The sequence below is a fragment of the Pinus tabuliformis genome, chromosome 7 (assembly GCF_031772625.1).
Source record: "Pinus tabuliformis cultivar Carrire ecotype Pingquan chromosome 7, CPIR1, whole genome shotgun sequence".
NCBI lineage: Eukaryota > Viridiplantae > Streptophyta > Pinopsida > Pinales > Pinaceae > Pinus > Pinus tabuliformis.
In genome coordinates, this window is record NC_142293.1 from 265,964,078 (window position 1) to 265,987,620 (window position 23,543).

At 39.9% G+C, this 23,543-nt stretch overlaps 1 protein-coding gene across 1 annotated transcript in view; it reads left to right on the forward strand.

Annotated features, from left to right (window-relative positions):
- LOC149246888 (uncharacterized) overlaps positions 1–23,543 on the forward strand; it is a 300,905-nt gene that overhangs the window by 39,713 nt on the left and 237,649 nt on the right. The window lies entirely within an intron of this gene.

A 23,543-nucleotide genomic window follows, 5' to 3' on the forward strand; every position in this document is an offset into this window, starting at 1 on the left:
GGGACTTAATCTCGGCCATTGATATGTCAACAGGAAAAGTATAAGAGGAGGCTTGAGGGTCACTTGGAGGAGCACACTAGATGAACAATCATTCTATTCTCTAGAGCGGGCTTTTCTAAGAGAGATAGAATCAGTGATCGGGAGAGCAGCTGAGGGGTATTGAGTACAGAGAAACGAAGAAGGTAGAGATTGTGCCGAGAGTGCAGTGCAACAGGCAAGGGGAGTGACGCAGAGCCAGGAAGGGCTCACGCAGGGCCACGTAGAGGCAGCCAAGTGCTGCGCAGAGCACCAGATGGGCTAGCGCAGTTGACGTAGAGGCTCCCAAGCTGATGCAGGGCCTCTTGGCGCTGACGCAGGCCTAGAAAGGATGACATAGGGCCAGTATAAGACAGAGAGGGCCTGACGCAATCCAGTTTAGGCAGATGCTGGGGTTGCAGGAGCAGTTTTGTGCTGAGGAGCTGTCGGAAGGATTTTTCGGGGTTTCAGCCAAGAGATTTCTCTCAAATTGTGAGATATAGCTGCTAAGGAAATTCTCTGTTGGGTTGGCCAATTTCGGCACCCAGATTGTACTCTGATATTGCTTAATAAGAAAACCCTCAGATAGCTGCACCGGTTTTCCGGCATTGGGTTTTTCCGGGGACATTGGTCCAAAAATAATGGTGTCATGTGGTGTGTTTGTTGGTGTTTTTTTTAGTTGCTGATCTATAATATGTTGAGCATGCACTAGTGTTTATTTTCAGTATTTACTTTGTAAATAACTTGTTAAAGAAAATAAAAAGTAGATAGGAATAAATCAGAAAAAGTGCATGAAGGATTTCTAAACTTTGAAACTTCAACAAATGGCTATAAATTGAATATTTAATTGCTCTTATAATTAACATAATTCAATATAATATATCAAACATATATTTAAATTAAAAGGAATGGTATATATGAAACATATTATATACAACGAAAAAGAAATTATATTATTTAAAAGGGGCTATATGTATGTGATACTCTATGATCTGTCATAAAATAGAGACAACCTCCAACCATGATGTTACCGTGTCAAAACTTAAAAGGCGGTCACCGCCTAGGAATTTCAGGAAAGATAATAACATGGCAGTGAAGGGATGGAGGGCAGTGGAGAGGTTGCCGGGGAGTGGGCCTTAATTGTTCTTGAAATTTTGGGCATGGGGGCCAGAGTGCTTCCATTTTGAAGTACTTTGGAGCTGGGTATCGAGATTGTGCCCAGTTTGGCAGGGAGGTTTTGGTCATTTTGGTAACGAGAGCAGATTTGGTGCTACAACAGCTCGGGATCGACTTCAAACACGGAAGCCAGGTAGGTATCTGTGAATTAAATTGATAAATTATTCTTTAAATTATAGTTGCCTAAATTTTGGTAAAATTTTACAAATTTAATTTAGGTTAGGCCATTAAATACCGGGTCTCCTCCCATCGGTGAAAGTCCGTAAATAGTAGGGAGCCTTAGTTGAGGTGACAGTGGGCTAAGTCTCCATTAGTTGCCTTGGGTCTAGCATTTGGCCCTTTAGGAATCCCCTTTAGGTCCCCTGCTAGTTTGAGCGGTAACAATTTTCATACACACATAATTTGGTAATTGCTTTATGAAAGATAATATAACAAATAAGTAAAAGAAGCCAACAAAATTCACAAGTAATTATCAAGAAAGAGAAATCTAACCCTAATTCTACTAGCATTGATTTCTCAAAACATTCTACTATACTTAATTACCAATTGATGCCAGATGATTTACTATTTTTGGAAAGTCATACTTGAGATGATAGACATGACTTTCTATTTTCAGAAAGTCACTCTATAATAGTTAGAAATGAGATTTTATTCAAGGAAATTCATCCTTTAGCTGCCAATTTTCAACATCCATCATGTGACAAAGCATTATCTCATGCCATGGGCAGCCTCAACATCTTCAACAACTTGTTCATTGCCCCACATTATATGCGAGATGATGCACTTGGACCAATAGTGCCTCCAACTGGCTTAACAATGTACATAGGGTTTGGCAATTGATTCTAGGCCCAAAGGAGGTTTGTCTCATTCTTGAGACATGGGAGGGAAAGTACCATCTTCTATGCCCTCATTTGGAGCAGTCTACAGGGTTATTTTTCATCAGGAGACGTATGAGACCACTACTTGTGACCCGAGCCACTTTGGAGCACCACATGATGTTTTACTTGGAGATCAAGGGGCCACCCCCTTGACTATCATTCATGGAGCCCTCACTCATTATGACACCTTGAGAACTCAACGAGGCCCTCCAACAACCCTCCTACACCATTGTTTCATCTTTTCGACTTCATTTTGGATGGATTATTCTACACTTTATGAGCTATTTGGTGGGCTTCTCACCAAAGTCATGTTATTTTTGCACATTAAAATAATTTTAGGGGCATCTTGGGCTAATTCGATTAGGTTAGAGGATCATATATATTTAGATTTCTCCCATTGAGAAATATCATGATCATCACACTTGGATCTATCTCTCTTGGAGAATTTAGCACTTTTCCTTGGATGTCTATTGGATATTTTGATACTTTTGGGAGCTAAATTCACTTTCTCTTGGAGCTACTTTCTTGATCTTGGATTGGATATATCTCTTGTTATCTTGTAAGTGATTTTTGTTGAAGATTTTTCATGAATAATGTCTAATGTGTGGAATTGTTGCAACTAGCTAGTTCTTTTGTGCCCTAATTTATTGAAAATCATTGTAAATATTGTTAGATTGTGGAATTGCACATGTTACTCATTAAATAACAAGTAGATGAATGTTCCTAGTGGATTGAAACTTGTTTTTCTTCCATGAAAGTCCATATATCTTGGGCGGGTAATTCTTGAAAAGTAGGTGCTACGACATCACTTTTTAGCCTCCTTGAGAAACGATTTGTTGAATTTTGAATCACGTAGACTCCATTGCCCAAGGATAAGGCAATAGTCCAAGAAAATTTGGTGATCACCCTTCTCCTTTTCTCCTCATATTTTTTCCCTCCTATCCTAGACGACTTTGCTAGACTCCCTGTGAATTCCATTAGAGGAGGGATTTTCCAATTCTGTTTGGACAAGGAACTACGCTGGTGTCTCCTTTAGGGATCTCCAAGGTTTCAAGGAATTCCCACAGTTGGATCGTGAGAAAACGCAAGCCCTAGCTCTGACTTTGAAAGCTTATTTGTTGATTTGGGGTAGCATCGGATGTGCTCTAGCCATGAATATTGGTGGAGAGGCTAAGGCACATGAGATCTCCAATACCCAGAAAGGGTTTGGGCAGACTCTAAACAGTTTGGGAGATATTAAAATAATTAATATTTTTAATGAAGTCCCTATGTCTAAACTTAGGGAAAATAAAATATTAATGTGAATTAATATAAAACTTTGTTAGAATGGTCCAAAAGTCATGGATCAAGCCAGATCTAATCTTAGTCGTTGATTAGGGACTTAATCTCAGTCATTGATTTGTTAACGAGAAAAGTATAAGAGGCTTGAGGGTCACTTGGAGAACACACTGAGGGAGTCCAATTAGTTCAATTTCTAGAGCGGGAATAATTTCTGTGATAGAATTTTCACATGGTATCAGAGGGAGTAATTAGAGACAGAAATGGAAAATCAGTTATGGGTCGAGACCACGGTGCAGAGGCATCCACGTCAGGGGACTCAGGGATTTTCAGAAGATTGCACAAGAGAAAGAGATTTCGATTTCTCTATGTTGGCTTCCAGGCTGGAAGAAGAAGTGGCGTGTATGACTAGTGCTGCATCATCAGAAGTATGGTATATAGACAGTGGAGCTTCGTGGCATATGACGGGAATCAGGGAGTGTTTCTTAGAATATCGAGAAGAGAAGATGAACTTTTAGATCACCATGGGGAACAAGGCAAAGTGTACTCCAGTAGGGAAGGGTACCATAGTTTTTCAAACAGAATCGGAGAACAGTTCCATGCTACAAATGTGTTGCATGTACCAGGATTGGGGATGAACTTACTTTCCGTGTCACAACTACAAGGCAAGGGCTATGACGTCTACTTCATCAAGGAGAAGGTATACGTCAAACACCCGAGCTGGAAAAAGAAAGTGCAGATCGGGATCAAAAGTAATCGGTTGTATAGATTGCAACTAGAATCACCAATGGCACTAATAGGCAGTCATGGAGACAAGGACTTGAACGAACTATGGCACAGAAGAATGGGTCACTTGCACCATGGAGCTCTGAGAATTCTCAGGAGCACTGTAACAGGAGTTCCGGATCTGAGTACAGAACGAGATGATGTATGTAGGGGATGTGCTCTAGGAAAGTATGCCAAGGCAACATTTCCTAGGAGCAAACACAGGGCCAAGAGTGTACTAGGATTGATACACTCTGATATCTGCGGACCTATGTCCGTCAAAGCTCTCAGTGGTGCCGAGTATTTCCTTACCTTCATTGATGACCACTCAAGGAAAACTTGGATTTATTTTCTAAAAACCAAGGATGAGGTATTGTTAATTTTAGGTATGTTCTATGCTAGAGCAATTTATTTCAATTTTCACAGTTAGCTCAATATCGTTTCCAGATTGGCAATCACATCATCATTAAAGTAAACTGCAGATAGAACATAAATATAAATCGCAGAAAACAAGCCAAGACAAGGGGACACAAGATGTGGTGCTAGCTAGGGACAAACCCCAATGTGGGGAAACCCTTGATCAATTCTTCATATATGTTCTTTAATAGTTCAGTAGAGAGAGAGATAGTACATATACATTAGAAGTCAACACTTTGACTTGACAAGATAAGAGCAGAGATCTTCACCATGAAGATGACACAATGCGGTTATACTCCTGACACCAAGGACTGCAACTCGGAGAGCAATCTTTAATCTTCAACTGGTTTGCAGCAAAGGTCCTTCAAGGTGAGACCCTTACATCATCATGCTGCTCCTATCAGTTGAACCAACCTCAACATAATAATACTAACCCATGACACTTAGCTCTGTCCATCTTATATTACAACAGCATCAAACAGTCCTCTAATAGCTTCAGCAGCATGACAACTCCATATATATATTATGCTAATGATTTGAGTACTCAAATACTCATATGAAATATAGACTGTGGTGTTACAGTTTGCGGCCTAACACACAGTCTTCCTCTGCTGCTCACAAGGATGTTTGTACCTTCATACGGTTAGCTCTTCAATTTGCCTTCTATTAATGATGAAGTTCCACCAATGTTACTGAACATAGGCCTATATTAATCCACCCTCTAACAGCCCCTTTTGCTGCTCCAAAGGTTTCCAACCAAGGTCTTCAACACAATGATTTCTCTCATAGTATTTACTGGTCAAAATCTTCATCAAGTTCACACCCTTTTCTCCATCCAAGTGACTGTACTATTATCAACACAGTCTTAACATATGATACCTTGCTGGACATACTTCAACGTATACCCTTTAGTACTCTTCTCCATGTCATACAAGCTGCTTTCAGACATTCCTCATTTGCCTGAAGCTTGACGCTGTTGTTGTCCAAATCTGAGGTCAGATTAGGCATCTTTAGCTTCGGTAAGATTCCTCCATGGCTGCGACTGGGGCATGCTTGAATAATCTTCCTTTTGACTACGATAAGGGCTCCTCTTTCCAGCGAATAGGAATCCTCCTCTTGCTACACAGAACCCTCATTGACTGCGGATTATATCACCTTTGAGGATTGCAGTTAGGGCCGCGTAGAGGCCTCTTGAGATTGCGTATTAGCGGACTGCGTCTAGGGAGATGAGGCCTCCTATTTCCCGCGTATAAGAGTCTTGTTAAATTGTGGATGTAGGGCAACATCTAGTGTGGAATAAGGCCAACAGTTAGGGCATATATGGACTGTGACTAGGGCACGAATAAAACTGTGGCTAGGGCTCTTTTGAACAACGTATAGGTCTCTCTCCTTAGCGCTGCGTATAGGTACCTTTTAGGACAGTAGATAGGGTCTCTTCTTAGACCCTCCATGGCTGCGTATTACTGCTTCTTCATAGGGCAGCGTTAGGGCTTCCTTCGCCGTGCTAGATCTCCCTTTCCTCCTGCATCTAGGGTTTCTTCATTCGGGCAGCGTAGAGCCTAGGTCACTCCCTCTAGATTAGGGCAGCGTTATCCCTTGGAATCTCTCCTCCTACTAAAACCCAAAGACAAGTAGAGAGGAAGAGATCCCAAGTGTGTGTTGAAATGACTTGAAGGCCACCTCTATTTATACTAAAACGTTGAACACAAGTGGGGTTTATTTGGTTGTTGGCCGACCTTGACGAATTGTCTCATAATACTAATAAACTCATATCTCCATGAATACTTATCGGAATCAAATGATCTTTAGATCAATCCTACACCTCTCGATTAGAGGGATCCAAGAAAAATATCAGTTGCCATTAATAAGATGATCCACATGGAGTTTGGCCCTAGTTGCCAATTTTAACAGGTTTTCTATTGATTCAAGGAGTTCAAGGCTCTGGTGGAGAATCTGACTGGGAAGAAAATAAAAGTTTTGCACTCAGATAATGGTGGAGAATATGTCGATAAGGACTTCACTGATTTTTGCGCTAAGGAGGGCATCAGAAGAGAGTGGACAACTCCATATAATCCGGAGCAGAATGGGGTAGCAGAAAGAAAGAATAGGACTATTGTAGAAGCAGCTAGGGCCATGATGTATGATCAGGATATGCCAAAATTCCTGTGGGCAGAAGCATGCAACACAACAATCTATGTTCAGAACAGGACTCCTCATCGGGCAGTGGGCAAGATTACTCCAGAGAAAGTCTTCACAGGGAAGACACCTGAAGTCAGTGATTTCAGGATATTTGGGAGTCTAGCATATTGCCGCATACTTGAAGAAAAGAGGAAGAAGCTGGATCAGACTATGGAAAAGGGATATCTGGTAGGATATAGCGAGAACGCTAAGGCATACAAAATCTATCTTCCAAGGAGCAGGAAGGTAGTAGTACGACAAGATGTAAAGTTCATGGAGGACAGGGCTTTCAGAAGATCTCGCGAGATGCCTTCCGAGGAGCAGTCGAAAGAGGAGCTATTGGTTAAGCCTCTTCAATCAATAGAAGTAAAGAATTCTTCCTTAGGACAGGAAGATCCTCAGGATGAGGAGGAGCGAACATAAGCACTTGCTGGCAGAGGAAGAACTAGTAGGGAACTTCGTCAGATTCTGCGAGATGCAGAGGACTTCATCGGTGCGCCAAGAAACAATAAGAGGGAGTGAAAACAACCAGATAGATATGTGGCTTTAGTAGCTTAGGATGGAGAGCCTACCAGTTTCAAGGTGGCAGCTCAACATCAGGTTTGGCTGGATGCAATGGTAGAGGAATATAACTCCATAATGGTAAACGATGTCTGGGAGGTGGTGCCAAGACCTCAAGGCAGATCAGTGGTAGATTCAAGATGGATCTATAAGATTAAATACGATGCAGATGACAGTGTTGAGAAATACAAGGCCAGGTTTGTGGCTAAGGGGTATGCTCGAAAAGAAGGGATTGACTATGAGGAGACCTTCGCCCTAGTAGCTAGGTATACATCTATTAGGACTGTGATATCTCTTGCAGCCCAGAGGGGATGGGAGATCCATCAGATGGATGTCAAAACGACATTTCTGAATAGGGTAATAGAAGAGGAGGTATACATTGAACAAGCAGGGGGCTTTGAAACTCATGAGAAGAAGTCTCATGTATGTAGATTGAAAAAAGCCTTGTATGGGCTGAAACAGGCACCGAGAGCATGGTATGGTTGAATAGATGGCCACTTGCAGAAGATGGGGTTTGTCAAGAGTGACGTGGATTCGAATCTCTACTATCTGGTTGTAAAGAATGAGCCGCTAATCTTAGTATTGTATGTGGATGATCTCTTTCTGATAGGATCATTCAGACTCATTGGGGACTGCAAGAAGAATCTAGCCACGTAATTCGATATGAAGGATTTGGGACAAATGCACTAGTTCCTAGGGTTGGAAGTTTGGCAGTAGAAGGGAGAAATCTTCCTTGGGCAAGGGAGGTATGCTACAGAAATCCTGAAAAGATGCGGGATGGAGGACCGTAGACCTATGGCTATGCCAATGATCACCAACTGGAAGAAGATTGATGCATCAAAAGACAAGGATCTCGATCCCAGCCTATACAGGCAGCTGATAGGGTCCCTGATGTATTTGGTGAATACTAGGCCAGAGATTTGCTACGCTGTCAACACCCTCAGTCAGCGCACAGTGTAACCAAAGAGGGTGCACTAGGCAGCAACCAAACATGTTCTCAGGTATTTGTAGGGAACAATCGATTATGGACTCTTGTACACCAGGAGTAAGGATATCAAATTGAGTGGATTTACTGATGCAAATTGGTAAGGAAGTTTAGTGGAACGAAAAGGTACCTCTGGCTATTGTTTCAACATTGGATCAGGAATGACCTCCTGGTGCAGTAGGAAACAAAAGTCCGTGGCTCTGAGCTCATCTGAGGCAGAATATATGGCGGCAAGCACAACTTCGTGTGAGGCCAGATGTGTTAGAAAACTGCTTGTGAACCTATTCAGAAGGAATATGGAGGCATCTAGGATCATGTGTGATAATCAAAGTTGCATCAAGCTCTTTGAGAGTCTAGTGTTTCATGATAGGTCGAAGCATATTGATATCCGGTGTCACTTTGTCAGGGATTGTGTCCAACGAGGAGCTGTATAGTTGAGCTACACTCCTACAGGAGAACAAGTGGTGGACATCCTCACCAAGGCCTTTGGAAGGAAAAAGTTTGACTGCTTCAGGGAAAAGATGGGGATGGTAAAGAACACATTTCAGTAGCAGAAATGGGAGTGATAACAGCGAGGATGCAGAGGGAGTTGCAGTGCGGATGCAATGTTGGGAGAAAGGACCAACAGCAACATGGATGTAGAGGGAGTTGTTGTACAGATGTAGCAGTGGCAGTGGTAGAGCCATGGGCAATAGTACAGGATGCAACAATGCAGAGGATGATGGGCAACAGGCCTAACATCAGCACAGGGACCGATGCCGCATGATCAGGGTGATGCTCAATGAGCAGTATTGCTAGAGCACAGTCCTCTCTAAGAGGGAGTGTTGATTTGGGGTAGCATTGGATGCACTCTAGCCATGAAAATTGGTGGAGAGGCTGCAGCACATGAGATCTCCAATACCCAGAAAGGGTTTGAACAGATTCTAAACAGTTTGGGAGATATTAAAATAATTATTATTTTTAATGAAGTCCCTAAGTCTAAACTTAGGGAAAATAAAATATTAATGTGAATTAATATAAAACTATGTTAGAATGGTCCAAAAGTCATGGATCAAGCCAGATCTAATCTTAGCCGTTGATTAGGGACTTAATCTCGGCTGTTGATTTGTCAACGAGAAAAGTAGGCTTGAGGGTTACTTGGAGAACACACTAAGGGAGACCAGTCAGTTCAATTTCTGGAGCGAGGTTAGTTGAGAAATTGAACCAGTGGTTTGGTGAGCAGTTAGGAGGCAGCAAGTACGGAGCATAAAGGTGGGATCAGTGACTAGAGATCAACACTAAGGCAAGAGAGGTAGACGCAGAGGCAACAAAAGACTACACAGTCACTAGCTGGGCCTGCGTGGGTGACGTAGAGAGGCCCAGGGTTGACGCAGAGGGTTTGAGAGCCATGCAGAGGTCAGTTAGGCTGATGTTGGGATTGGGAGAAGTGCTGGAGAATTGTCTCTTTGTGGGTAAGCCAATTTGGCACCCTATTGTATTGAAGAATTGCTAAATAATAAAATCCTCCCTTACTGCACCGGTTTTCCCACATTGGGTTTTTCCGGAGACTCTTGTCCAATATATCTGTGTCAATGTGTTAATGCTTGTGCATATGTTTGTTTCTGAATTATGGTGTGATATTTGCAACAATACTTATTTTAATGTTTATTGAAGTAATTTCATAAATAACTTATTGTGGGATAAGTAGGAAAAATAAATTAGTTGCTGCAGTGAAGTAATTTTCACATTATTTTCAATGTCATAGGTTAAGAGGTCTTCTTGAGGGTCATTTGCACATAAAACACAAAGAAGTCAATCATTCTTGACACTTTCTCTACCCTTGCTTGACCTAGTGATCATATTGGAGGGTTTCCTCCCACTATTTCTCAAAAACCCTAGGTCTCACTTGGATTTATTTCTAGGTCTATCTAGTGGAGAAAAAACCCTATTTGAAGAAGAATCATCTTTGGGAAGTCAACTCACCATATAACTTGTTCTATAAATAGTCTTCAATTGAAATTGTTCTTTACATGTATTGTATCAAGCAAGAGTGTAGCAATACAGTTTATGATTTTAGTAAAATACAAGGCATCAATCAGATGACTTACAAGAGTGACTTGTATACTTAATCCTCCTTTTATCAGACTTCACATATAAAGACTATTTCGCTGGAGTTTGGTCCTTTCTCTCAAACCTGCTTAGTTTGCTGGTCTTTTGATTGAGATACTGAGGCACTGAAACTTCTTTGATTTCGTTTGTGGCCTAGATCTAAGGTGCTTCAGTCCTCTAATAGAGGAACTGAGGTCCTGAACCTAAGGCTTCAACCTTGTTCCTTTAATTAAGAGCTTTGCTGGCATATTGACTAACATATCTCGGACTATTTTAGATCACCTCCTGAGAATAGGTCTTCGTATCTTTCATTTGACATCTTTTGGCCTTACTGTAGTAGACCTGAGGGCCTTTTCCTACCTTCTTAAATAACCTTAGCCTTTATCCTTCTTTCAGAGTTTTGGACTAGAGCTTCTGATGTAGTGAATCTCATTCTTGCAGAGATCATCAGTAGCTTTTGTTTAGTCTTTAGAGATTACGATCTCAAATAGGTCTTCTAGAAACAATCTCAAATAAGTCTTTAGACCTTTTGGCAGTCAACTTTTGACTTCTTTTGGCCACCTTTCGGATTTTGCTAAGCCTGTGGCCTAGTCTGAGGTTCTTCAACCCTCCTGAGATTTCTTCGATTCCTACAAACAGTGATTTGGTCCCTTGACACAGGCTTCAGGCTTTTAACAAAAAATTAGGCTTGTGATCTTGGATTGATCACAGAGGTTGGATTTTCCAGCCGTCTTCTAGGAAATGAAAAGAGATAGATCTTGGCCCCTTTGGGGATATACTGTGAAAATTCCTAGATCTAACAGTCTTAGGAATCTTACTACAACCAACTGAATCTACTTCACCTAGATTGTAAATTACATTACAAGATTATTTCATATTTCTTCTTGAAACATTGAAGTAAATTACTGAAGCAGCCTAAACCAAATTAAATATGATTCTGAAACATAGAAATTGAGCAAGGAAAATAGAAACACATAGGACACAATTATTTTTGGCCAATAGTCCCCGGAAAACCCAATGTGGGAAAACCGATGCAATGACTCTGAGGGTTTTATTAGTAAGCAGTAGCAAATTCTGAATACATCACTGAATACCTCAGAGGGTGATTCAATTACAGAGAAAAATACTAACAGAAGCTTTGTGAGTTTACCTCACACAATCACTGAGAAACCCTGGCTGATCCAGCCCTAAACTAACTACCCCTCGACAATTCTGGCTGCCTCTGCGCTGTGTCTGCATCAACCCAATGTCAAGCTCTCTAGGTGCTGCGTCACTTCTCTGGTTGGTCGATCGACTGCCCAGGAGATTCGATTTCTGCCTCCTGGTCTCACACCCCGGTCCCCTGCTATGAAAATTCTATCACTGCAGCAACTGATTTACTTTTCCTACTTATTTCATCATAAGTTATTCATGAAATTACTTCAACAAACATTAAAATAAATACTGCTATAGATATCACACCGTAATACAGAAACAAACATATGCACACATTGACACAGTTATTTTGGACTAATGTCCTCGGAAAAACCCAATGTGGGAAAACCGGTGTAGCAAGGGAGGATTTTATTATTCAGCAATTTTCTTGTACAACAGGGTGCCAAATTGGCTTACCCATAGATAAAGAAATTTCTAGCACTTTTCTACACCCAGCGTAGGCCCTACTGACCTCTGCTACAGCTTGAAACTCTTTGCGTCAGCATACTGAGGCTCTGCGTAGCCTCTCTGGGCTTCTGTGTCACTCCTATAGCCTCTGCGTGAATGACGCAAGCCCTTCTGGCTCTGTGCAGTCTCTGCTGCCTCTGCGTGGCTTCCACTAGCTCTGCGTCTACCTCTTTTGCGCTGATCTCTCGTCTCTCTATTCCGTACTTGTTGCCTACTGACTGCTCTCCAGACCACTGGTTCAATTTCTCAGCAAAGTCCGCTCCAGAAATTGAACTGAGTGGTCTCGCTTAGTTTGTTCTCCAAGTGCCCCTTAAGCCTCCTGTTATACTTTTTCTGTTGACATCTCAACGGCCGAGATTAAGTCCCTAATCAATGGGTAAGATTAGATTTGGCTTGATCCATGTCTTTTGGACCATTCTAACACAAATTCATATTAATACATATTAATATTTTATTTTCTCTAAGTTTAGACTTAGGGACTCCATTAAAAATATTAATTATTTTAATATCTCCTGATCAGTTTAGAATTTGCGCAAACCCTTTATGGGTATTTGGAGATCTTATGTGCCCCAAACTCTCCACCAAATTTTGTGGCTAGAGCACATCTGATGCTACCGCAAATCAACACTCCCTCTTAGTGAGGACTGTGCTCTAGAAATACTCCTCACTGAGTATTACTTTGATCATTTGGCATCGGTACCTATGCTGATGCTAGGCCTTCCTGCCCAACATCCTCTGCACTACTGCTGCCTGTACTGCTGCCCATGACTCTACTACTGCCACTATTGCGTCTGTACGATAGCTCCCTTTGCATCCGTGCTGTTGCTGGTGCTTTCTCCCAACACTGCATCGGCACTGCAACTTCCTCTGCATCTGTGCTACTGTTGGTCCTTTCTTCCAACAATGCATCTGCACTGCAACTCCCTTTGCATCTGTGCACATGTTGGTCCTTTCTCCCAACACTGCATTTGCACTGCAACTCCCTCTTCATTCTTGCTGCTAACACACTACTTCTGAAAGGGGTTCTTTACCATCCCCATCTTTTCCCTGAAGTAGTCAAATTTTGACTTTCCAAGGGCCTTGGTGAGGATATCTGCCACTTGTTCCCCTGTAGGCGTGTAGCTCAACTGTACAGCTCCTCGTTGGACACAATCTCTGACAAAGTGACACCGAATATCAATATGCTTTGACCTATCATGAAATACTGGATTCTCAGAGAGTTTGATGCAACTTTGATTATCACACATGATCCTGGTCGCCTCCATATTTCTTCTGAATAGGTTTACTAGCAGATTTCCAAGCCATATGGCCTCACACGAAGCTGTGCTTGTTGCCATATATTCTGCCTCAGACGAGCTTAGAGCCACAGACTTCTATTTCTTACTGCACCAGGAGGTTATTCCTGATCTAATGTTGAAACAGTACCCAGAGGTACTTTTCTGGTCCACTGAACTTCCTGCCCAATCTACGTCAGTAAATCCACTCAATCTGATATCTTTCCCCTTGTTGTACAAGAGCCCATAATCAACTGTTCCCTGTAAATACCTGAGAACGTGCTTGGCTGCTGCCCAGTGAGCCCTCTTTGGTTCCACCATGAACTCACTGAAGGTGTTGACAGCGTAGCAAATATCTGGCTGGTATTGACTAGATACATCCGGGACCCTATGAGCTGTCGGTATAGGGTGGGATCGACATCCTTGTCTTCTGATGCATCAATCTTCTTCCAGTTGGTGATCATTGGCGTAGCCATAGGTCTACAGTCTCCAATCCCAAACCTTTTCAGGATTTCTGTAGCATACCTTCCTTGCCCAAAGAAGATTTCTCCTTTCTGCTGCCAACATTCCAACCCTAGGAAATAATGCATTCGTCCTAGATCCTTCATATCGAACTCTGTGGCTAGATTCTTCTTGCAGTCTTCAATGAGTCTGGATGATCCTGTCAGGAAGAGATCATCCACATATAATAATAAGATAAGTGGCTCGCTCTCTACAACTAGATAGTAGAGATTCAGATCCGCGTCACTCTTGATGTTGTCGCACAGATTGACACGAGAACGCTCAAACCGGGGGCTGTCACTCTGATCCCCGATCTCTCCGTTTAAGCCTGTCTCCCGCGGCTAAGGGGGGTAGACCCTACGAGGTGAAGGAGACCAACTGTCGAGCAGTTGGTTTGGGAGACACGAAGCACTAAAATGATTTTATTAATTTAGCGGGCCAGTGCCTTGTGGAGTTAATGTTTAATCGATTAAGTATCAGATACTGCAGCAATATAAACCATGAAGAGCAATCATTTATCATGAAAAGCTTAACTTTTGCCAGATACAAGATAATCAATAAAGGCTCAATAGCTTAGCAATTAAAAATTTTAAAAGGTAAATGCTTTAAACAACCACCAGAGATCATATTTATGCAGTTAATCTTTAAATGAACATTTAAGCACGATAAACATTAATTCCCACGTCAAAATATTAGCCTCAGCACAAAAGATGAAACCTAAAAAATTCCCGAGCTAAGACTGAAATTGCAAAATAAATTTTCTTTATTATTATTATTATTATTATTTAATATGTGATTTTTTTTATTTATGAAATCTACCTACAAAATAAATCAAAGGGCAAATTTCTAAACCCTAACAATATATTTTAAGATCCTAAGAAGCCGAAAAACTAATTAAAACAAAATTAAAGCTTTAAACCTAAGTTAAAGTTAATAACAAAAAAAGCTTTAAAAAATCTACAATGCATCGAATTCATTTTATTTCCTTTTTTATAAAGGGAAACGAAATAGAAATGGATCTACGTTATTGAAAAAGCGTAAATAAATAAAATAAAGGGAAGCCGAAACTACATAAAAAATATTACCTGAGCAAAATGATTTCGATTTTGGATCGAATTCTCTTACCCGTCGATCATACAGAGTCACGCCCTTAGCAAAATGAAAATCGAGACCTGGACTGAACGTTAAATGCGTTGAAAAGGGTTCTGTTGACGTCTTTCTCACTTGAAACTTCCCCAAAAAAATGCCCAACGCACGCTGGACGCAGTGAAGGTAGATGGAGTAAACGTTTTGTCCAGCCAATGCACCGGGACAATCAGGCGTTCGATGGAGAGAAACGATTTTCACGTGAAAGATTTTTTCAATCTATACTTCTCTTTGCCTGTAGATTGCACGCAATCACGCCCTCAGCAAAATGAAACCGAGACCACAAATCGACTGCATGAAACCTGCGATGTGCTTGTCGGCGGAAAAATAACCTAAACGTTTGCAGGCCTACGTTAGGATCCTCAGCAGCAGCCACACGCAGGCCTTTGGAAATGCGAAAACAGATTTACGCTGGAAGGATTTGTGCAAAAAATGCACTCACGAAAACACATCAACACAAGTTTATTCAACGTGGCTTCAGCTTGGTGGCGGACGAGAAGCTGAGGGCAGCAAATCATAAATATCGCAGAGCTAACCAGTCCCAGTAACAGTGGGTGCTCAGGTGGTTGAAAAAGCTGAGGAAGATGGCAATAGTAGAAAGTAATAATGATTGAAATTTGGTAACCTGATCACAAAACTTTCTACTTTCTCGCTCAGAAACCCCTAAAGAAGAACCCTGTACCTGCAATTGCAAGGAAACAAAACTCTAATGAAAACTGTATAAAGCAAAAAATTTGAAACCCTAGGTCAGCTGAGTAATTTACAGATTTTGGCCCTTTAACAGCCGAATTTATCAATAATCACAGTAATATTATCAGAATTTAAGTTAAATGTAAAATGCTTCAGAAAACCCTGCATGCATTCATAAAAAAATATTTCGAATGATAAGCCCAGGATCAAGAACTGGCTGGGCTCTTTCAGAAAACACAACCCGGGAGTTGGCTGGTTCAGCCGAGAACTTCCCCTAACGCCCGGTAATCTGAAAAAAGGATTTCCTGCATAGCTTAAAATCAACCATCAACGTAGAAGGAGAAAAGAATAGTGAAACCCTGATCAAATGGAGATACCTGCCAATATATTTCAGAATCTAAACTATCATTCAAACCCCAAAGATCAAACAAGATACCTGTGCCTAGATCAATCTTCATTAAGCTATCATTAATGGCTGAAAATAAAATTATGCAGAATAAATAGAACAATCTTACAACATTTTCAAAAGAGTAACACCAGCAAGATTTTTAACCCCAAAGTCTTCTTTATTGCACAAAAAAATGAACTACAAGAGAGCTTCTTCAGCACAAGACTCACAGATCCAATGATCTGAAATGACCCCTAGCACCCTACTTAAAGGAAATGATCCCAACGGCTAGTTCGAGTGATCCATGTCAAAATGATCTCGACCGTTGATGAGGATCAAAACATCTCTTAATCTCATCCGTCGAATTTGTTAATTCTTTTAAAAAATAAAACTTTGCATGCATTCACTCAAAATATTATTATTTTATTATTTTTTAGGGTTTTTGCTTTATTTTATAATTTTTATATTTTATAATTTATAATTTTTCAATTATTTATTTATTTAATTTTTTAATTTTTTTAATTCATTTTAAAATGGATCCTTGAACTTAGCCTTTGGAAAAATCACCTAGGACCTAGGACTTAGGACTCATGAGGGGATTTAAAACATTTTCCAACCCTCAAGACACTTTACATCATGACTTTTACAATTTTACATCTTAAGGGGAAAAAACCCATTTAACATAGACCCTCATAAACCACCCAGTTCTGTGACACAACTATAATCTAGCAGATTAACACACTAGGATTCTCCTAAGATTCTAGTGACAAAATCCATCCCGACTTTGGGGTTAGGCTGAAGGAAAACTCTGTCGATCATGGATCGGTGGGACGAAAAACCTTCCGGGACGTAGATTATCACTTGGAAAATTAGGTCCACCTAGGCAATTTACAGACATGACTCATATCTGCTAAGATTATTTACAATTTATACATGCAGACTGGGTTTACAACATAAATTGATCAAGCTGCCGATGACTGTAGAATGGCACGGATATGTTGATCAAGTGCTACCCTTTTTGCAAAGAAAAAGGGGGTGTACTGCTATGGGCAGTTGACCGGTAGTGGTCAACATCTGGCTCTACTTGGGGACACGTTGCTGCACTGTAGGAATGTGAGAATCCAGAATCTGCATCCATGCAACACACATATATAATAAGTAGCGTCCATCCAAAAATCATCATATAACATTAAGCACAGGAAAGATATAAGCTCTTCATTTATTAACTAATCTAGAAAAGCAAATCTAATCCTAAAACCGAAATGAAAATGCTGAAATGACAAGGAGTAGGTTAGAAATACAATACAAAGGATGCCCCATGGCATCAGATGTGTTCAATATAGTGTATACTGAGCATTTGCCTGCTTTCAGGCAAATCTGTCGGCTGCTTGTCGGATGTGCCATGTCCAATTCTGCATATGGTAGGACTTTTTCCTATCCGAAAATCAAGTTGCTCGCGGCCGTCTGATGCATCAAATCTTCTTCTCATTTTCTTTCTCTTGCGCTTTTTCTTTGTGGCAGGTTGTATCACTGATGACATGGAACTTTCTGTTTCAAAGCTATCAGATGAAGTATGTAAGATATGTCTGACATGTCTTTCTTTATCCCGCGTCTGATCTTTATCATTTTTAAGTCTATCTGGATCACCTTCAATTAACCATCTTTCAATTGAACCAATGACCTCCTCATAATAAGATGGAACTTGTTGCAACAAATGAGAAGGCTCCTGATCTGTTGATGTCCCCTGGTTTCTCTCATCCTTTGACCATTGTTGAAACTTTTGAACCTGTATTTTAATGGCATCCATTTGACTAGAGTGTTCAACCTTTATAGCACTGATTTGCCTGGCATGGTCTTCTTCCATATCTTTTATTACTTTATCGTTCTTTTCCTTTATGTTCATCAAGCAATACTGCATGGAGTTTATTTCTTCTTTATGATTTGCTTGCATGCTAGCCAATTGATTATTATGATCGAACGTCATGATAGTCATTTCTTCATCCATAGTTAATAACTTGTTTTGCATAGAATTAATTTTCCTATCATGATCAGTTTTCATGGTCATCATATTTTCCTCTAATTCTGACATCTTGCTTTGCATGAATCTAATTTCTGTGTCATATTTAGTCTTCATGGCCTCAGTTTCCTTAGTATGCTGATTTTGCATAATCTCCATCTCCCTATTACGTTTTTCCAGGTGGGTGCATAAAGTTCTCACATCATTGACGTAATTAGTTTGATTAATCTCCATATTTTTTACCAGCATCATTAGTTCTTGTATAATTTGCCTTTGATCTTCCTTTTCATTGTCATTTGTCCCTGCTTTTCCACTATCATGGACTTGATCTGCAATAGTACAGGCATAGTTTTTAAAACCGGAACCGGTGACCGGACCGGTCCACCTAATGAACCGGTTTACCGACCGGAACCGGTCTAACCGGGACTGGTTTGGTCTAAACGAACCGGTTTTAAAAAAAACATTAAATAATTAATTTTTAATGAAACAAAACTATTTTTAAGATGTAAAACCATGATTCCAAGCCAATAGAGACAAAATATACAAAGTTTGCTCATTTATATACCATGTAAAGGTGAATATATCAAAATGGCACTGAGTGCAATACATATCATCAACAAAATAGCAAAATACATAAGAAATGAGGCTCTAAATGGCCTATAAAGTCCAAAAACAATGGTGCAAGCTATGAGGCCATTGGCCTACAGTCCTTCCAGTTTCACAAGTTCCTTTTTCACACCCAAATGTCAAAACCCTAGAGCCTTTGCTCATGTGATGAAGTCCATCACTGCTTCCAAATCACTGTAGCAACATTTTGTGCAAATAATGATCTTCATTATTCAGGCCTTAGCATTAGATTTCAGAACCTAAGTGTTCATAGTAGTAAATGCATATGGCATCAATCTTCAATCCAACATGTCCTTTATGTCTTTGGCCTGCTGCAAAAGATTTGACCTTTTCAAGGGAGGACCTTTGATTTCTCAAGTTTCAACTGAAGAAGTACTTGGTCTCATTTCCACTGTGATAGAACTCCCTTTACCACAATGTGCTTTCTCCAAAGGCATGCTAGTGAAAGTGGTCCATTTTCTATTTCAAGGGTGAGCATCACAGATACAGTTCTTCAAATACCCATCAGTAATCATATGCAATGCAAGATTCACAGTATAATATTTCCACACTTCAGTCTTTCAGTGTATGAGTAAAGATCTCACATTTCTTATATGTGGCTATGACTTGCTTTGAGCCACAATCCATATTGTACTTCTTGTCATTTCTTCTTGCTGTAGCACTATTTCATTTGGCATGATTGAAGACTGTTCATCGTTGTCCTTAAGGATTTAAGGATACCTTACAGTCCCTGATTAATCTATAATGAGTCTTCAAGTTCAAACTTCAAGATATACTGAGACCAATAGTTCTGATTTTCTGCAGACCTATACCGGTCCACGGACAGTCTACAAGAATGAAAAATCACTGATAGCAAATTCAGTGATTGCTTCATATGTTTTACTTTGCAGACACATACTGTTGATGTAGATCAGGCCTCATATTCATCATAGAATTGTAGAACTGCATGTACATCTTGTAAACCTTGACAGCCTTCTAACCAGTCACCAGTGATATTTTATATGATCAGTAAACTGTTTCGTTTGAAGAGCATGCCTAAAACCGGCCGGTTTAGGACGGAACCAGCCGATTTGATACAAACTGGCCGGTTCCGTCCTAAACCGGCCGGTTTTCCATCGGTTAGGGCAAAAGCTGGGCGAAGGGGGTCTTCCAACCGGGTTTTTTGGCTGGTCTAGACCGGTGGCCTTGCTAACCGGCCGGTTAGACCGGTGACCAGTTTTTTAAAACGGTTTTGAAAACTATGAGTACAAGTGGATGACACATTCTGATCTTGAAATCTTTCGTCAACAGCTGGACCTTTTATAAGATTACTTTCTTTCTTTTGCATAATTTTAGGGGCACAAGGCGAGCTGTTTGGATCACCATATCTATCTTTAAAAGCATTGACAATGTCTTGTAAAGAAGTGAAAGAATCCTTAGGAAAATTGTTAAACCAATTCAAAGCATCACCCTCTAAAGAAAAGACAAAAAGACGCATTTTGATATCTTCATGATTAAACTGAGGGGGTCTACAATATATGATCATTATACGAGTAAACAAGCCTAGATGCCTTTTAACAACAATTGAATCACCACCCGAGAACACAGGTAATTTAGAAATGGCCTCCTCCGGAAAGTCATGGAGACGGTCAGTAAAATGACATGGTTTAAATGAATAATCCATGATGAATAATAAGGGATCAAATGGATGATAGAACGAGATTTCTGCTCAAGAAAATTAAGAGATGAAAGAAATGGAGTCGCCACTTGAACAATGAATCTAATTCTAGGATCCAAAAAGCAACAAACAAGCTGATGAGAGAGGCTTCTTGTCTGGGAAAAATAAGAAAATGGAGTCGCCACCCAAACAAGAAACAAATCGAATAGAAGTTGCTGATATGACGAAAGATAAGGTGATGAAAGAGATCCCAAATGATGCCAAAAAAATGTTGAATTTGCCAGCTCAAATGAGAGATGAGAAAGATGAGAAGACGAATATCGTTAAAACGCCAGGAACAGAAAAACTCTATCCCCGGCAACGGCGCCAAAAAATGTTGGCGTTGCCGGCTCAAACGAATGATAGAAAGATGAATGATGAATGATGAAAAGTCGTTGAAACACCGAGAATAAAGTATCCCCGGCAGCGGCGCCAAAAAATGTTGTCGCACAGATTGACACGACAACCCTCAGACCGGGGGCTGTCACTCTGATCCCCGATCTCTCCGTTTAAGCCTGTCTCCTGCGGCTAAGGGGGGTAGACCCTACGAGGTGAAGGAGACCAACTGTCGAGCAGTTGGTTTGGGAGATACGAAGCACTAAAATGATTTTATTAATTTAGTGGACCAGTGCCTTGTGGAGTTAATGTTTAATCGATTAAGTATCAGATACTGCAGCAATATAAACCATGAAGAGCAATCATTTATCATGAAAAGCTTAACTTTTGCCAGATACAAGATAATCGATAAAGGCTCAATAGCTTAGCAATTAAAAGTTTAAAAGGTAAATGCTTCAAACAACCACCAGAGATCATATTTATGCAGTTAATCTTTAAATGAACATTTAAGCACACTAAACATTAATTCCCACATCAAAATATTAGCCTCAGCACAAAAGACGAAACCAAAAAAAAAAAAATTTCTCGAGCTAAGACTGAAATTGCAAAATAAATTTTCTTTATTATTATTATTATTATTATTTTTTTTTAATATGTGATTTTTTTTATTTATGAAATCTACCTACAAAATAAATCAAAGGGCAAATTTCTAAACCCTAACAATATATTTTAAGATCCTAAGAAGCCGAAAAACTAATTAAAACAAAATTAAAACTTTAAACCTAAGTTAAAGTTAATAACAAAAAACTTTAAAAAATCTACAATGCATCGAATTCATTTTATTTCCTTTTTTATAAAGGGAAACGAAATCGAAATGGATCTACGTTATTGAAAAAGCGTAAATAAATAAAATAAAGGGAAGCCGAAACTACATAAAAAAAATTACCTGAGCAAAACGATTTCGATTTTGGATCGAATTCTCTTACCCGTCGATCATACACAGTCATGCCCTTAGCAAAATGAAAATTGAGACCTGGACTGAATGTTAAATGTGTTGAAAAGGGTTCTGTTGACGTCTTTCTCACTTGAAACTTCCCCAAAAAAAATGCCCAACGCACGCTGGACGCAGTGAAGGTAGATGGAGTAAACGTTTTGTCCAGCCAATGCACCGGGACAATCAGGCGTTCGATGGAGAGAAACGATTTTCACGTGAAAGATTTTTTCAATCTATACTTCTCTTTGCCTGTAGATCGCACGCAATCACGCCCTCAGCAAAATGAAACCGAGACCACAAATCGACTGCATGAAACCTGCGATGTGCTTGTCGGCGGAAAAATAACCTAAACATTTGCAGGCCTACGTCAGGATCCTCAGCGGCAGCCACACGCAGGCCTTTGGAGATGCGAAAACAGATTTACACTGGAAGGATTTGTGCAAAAAATGCACTCACGAAAACACATCAACACAAGTTTATTCAACGTGGCTTTAGCTTGGTGGCGGACAAGAAGCTGAGGGCAGCAAATCATAAATATCGCAGAGCTAACCAGTCCCAGTAACAGTGGGTGCTCAGGTGGTTGAAAAAGCTGAGGAAGATGGCAACAATAGAAAGTAATAATGATTGAAATCTGGTAACCTGATCACAAAACTTTCTACTTTCTCGCTCAGAAACCCCTGAAGAAGAACCCTGTACCTGCAATTGCAAGGAAACAAAACCCTAATGAAAACTGTATAAAGCAAAAAATTTGAAACCCCAGATCAACTGAGTAATTTACAGATTTTGGCCCTTTAACAGCCGGATTTATCAATAATCACAGTAATATTATCAGAATTTAATTTAAATGTAAAATGCTTCAGAAAACCCTGCATGCATTCATAAAAAAATATTTCGAATGATAAGCCCGGGATCAAGAACTGGCTGGGCTCTTTCAGAAAACACAACCCGGGAGTTGGCTGGTTCAGCCGAGAACTTCCCCTAATGCCCGGTAATCTGAAAAAAGGATTTCCTGCACAGCTTAAAATCAACCATCAACGTAGAAGGAGAAAACAATAGTGAAACCCTGATCAAATGGAGATACCTGCCAATATATTTCAGAATCTAAACTATCATTCAAACCCCAAAGATCAGACAAGATACTTGTGCCTAGATCAATCTTCATTAAGCTATCATTAATGGCTGAAAATAAAATTATGCAGAACAAATAGAACAATCTTACAGCGTTTTCAGAAGAGTAACACCAGCAAGATTTTTAACCCCAAAGTCTTCTTTATTGCACAAAAAAAATGAACTACAAGAGAGCTTCTTCAGCACAAGACTCACAGATCCAATGATCTGAAATGACCCCTAGCACCCTACTTAAAGGAAATGATCCCAACAGCTAGTTCGAGTGATCCATGTCAAAATGATCTCGACCGTTGATGAGGATCAAGACATCTCTTAATCTCATCCGTCGAATTTGTTAATTCTTTTAAAAAATAAAACTTTGCATGCATTCACTCAAAATATTATTATTTTATTATTTTTTAGGGTTTTTGCTTTATTTTATAATTTTTATATTTTATAATTTATAATTTTTTATTTTTCAATTATTTATTTTTATCTTTTTTTTTTATTTTTTAATTTTTTTAATTCATTTTAAAATGGATCCTCGAACTTAGCCTTTGGAAAAATCACCTAGGACCTAGGACTTAGGACTCATGAGGGGATTTAAAACATTTTCCAACCCTCAAGACACTTTACATCATGACTTTTACAATTTTACATCTTAAGGGGAAAAAACCCATTTAACATAGACCCTCATAAACCCAGTTCTGCGACACAACTATAATCTAGCAGATTAACACACTAGGAAGATTCTAGTGACAAAA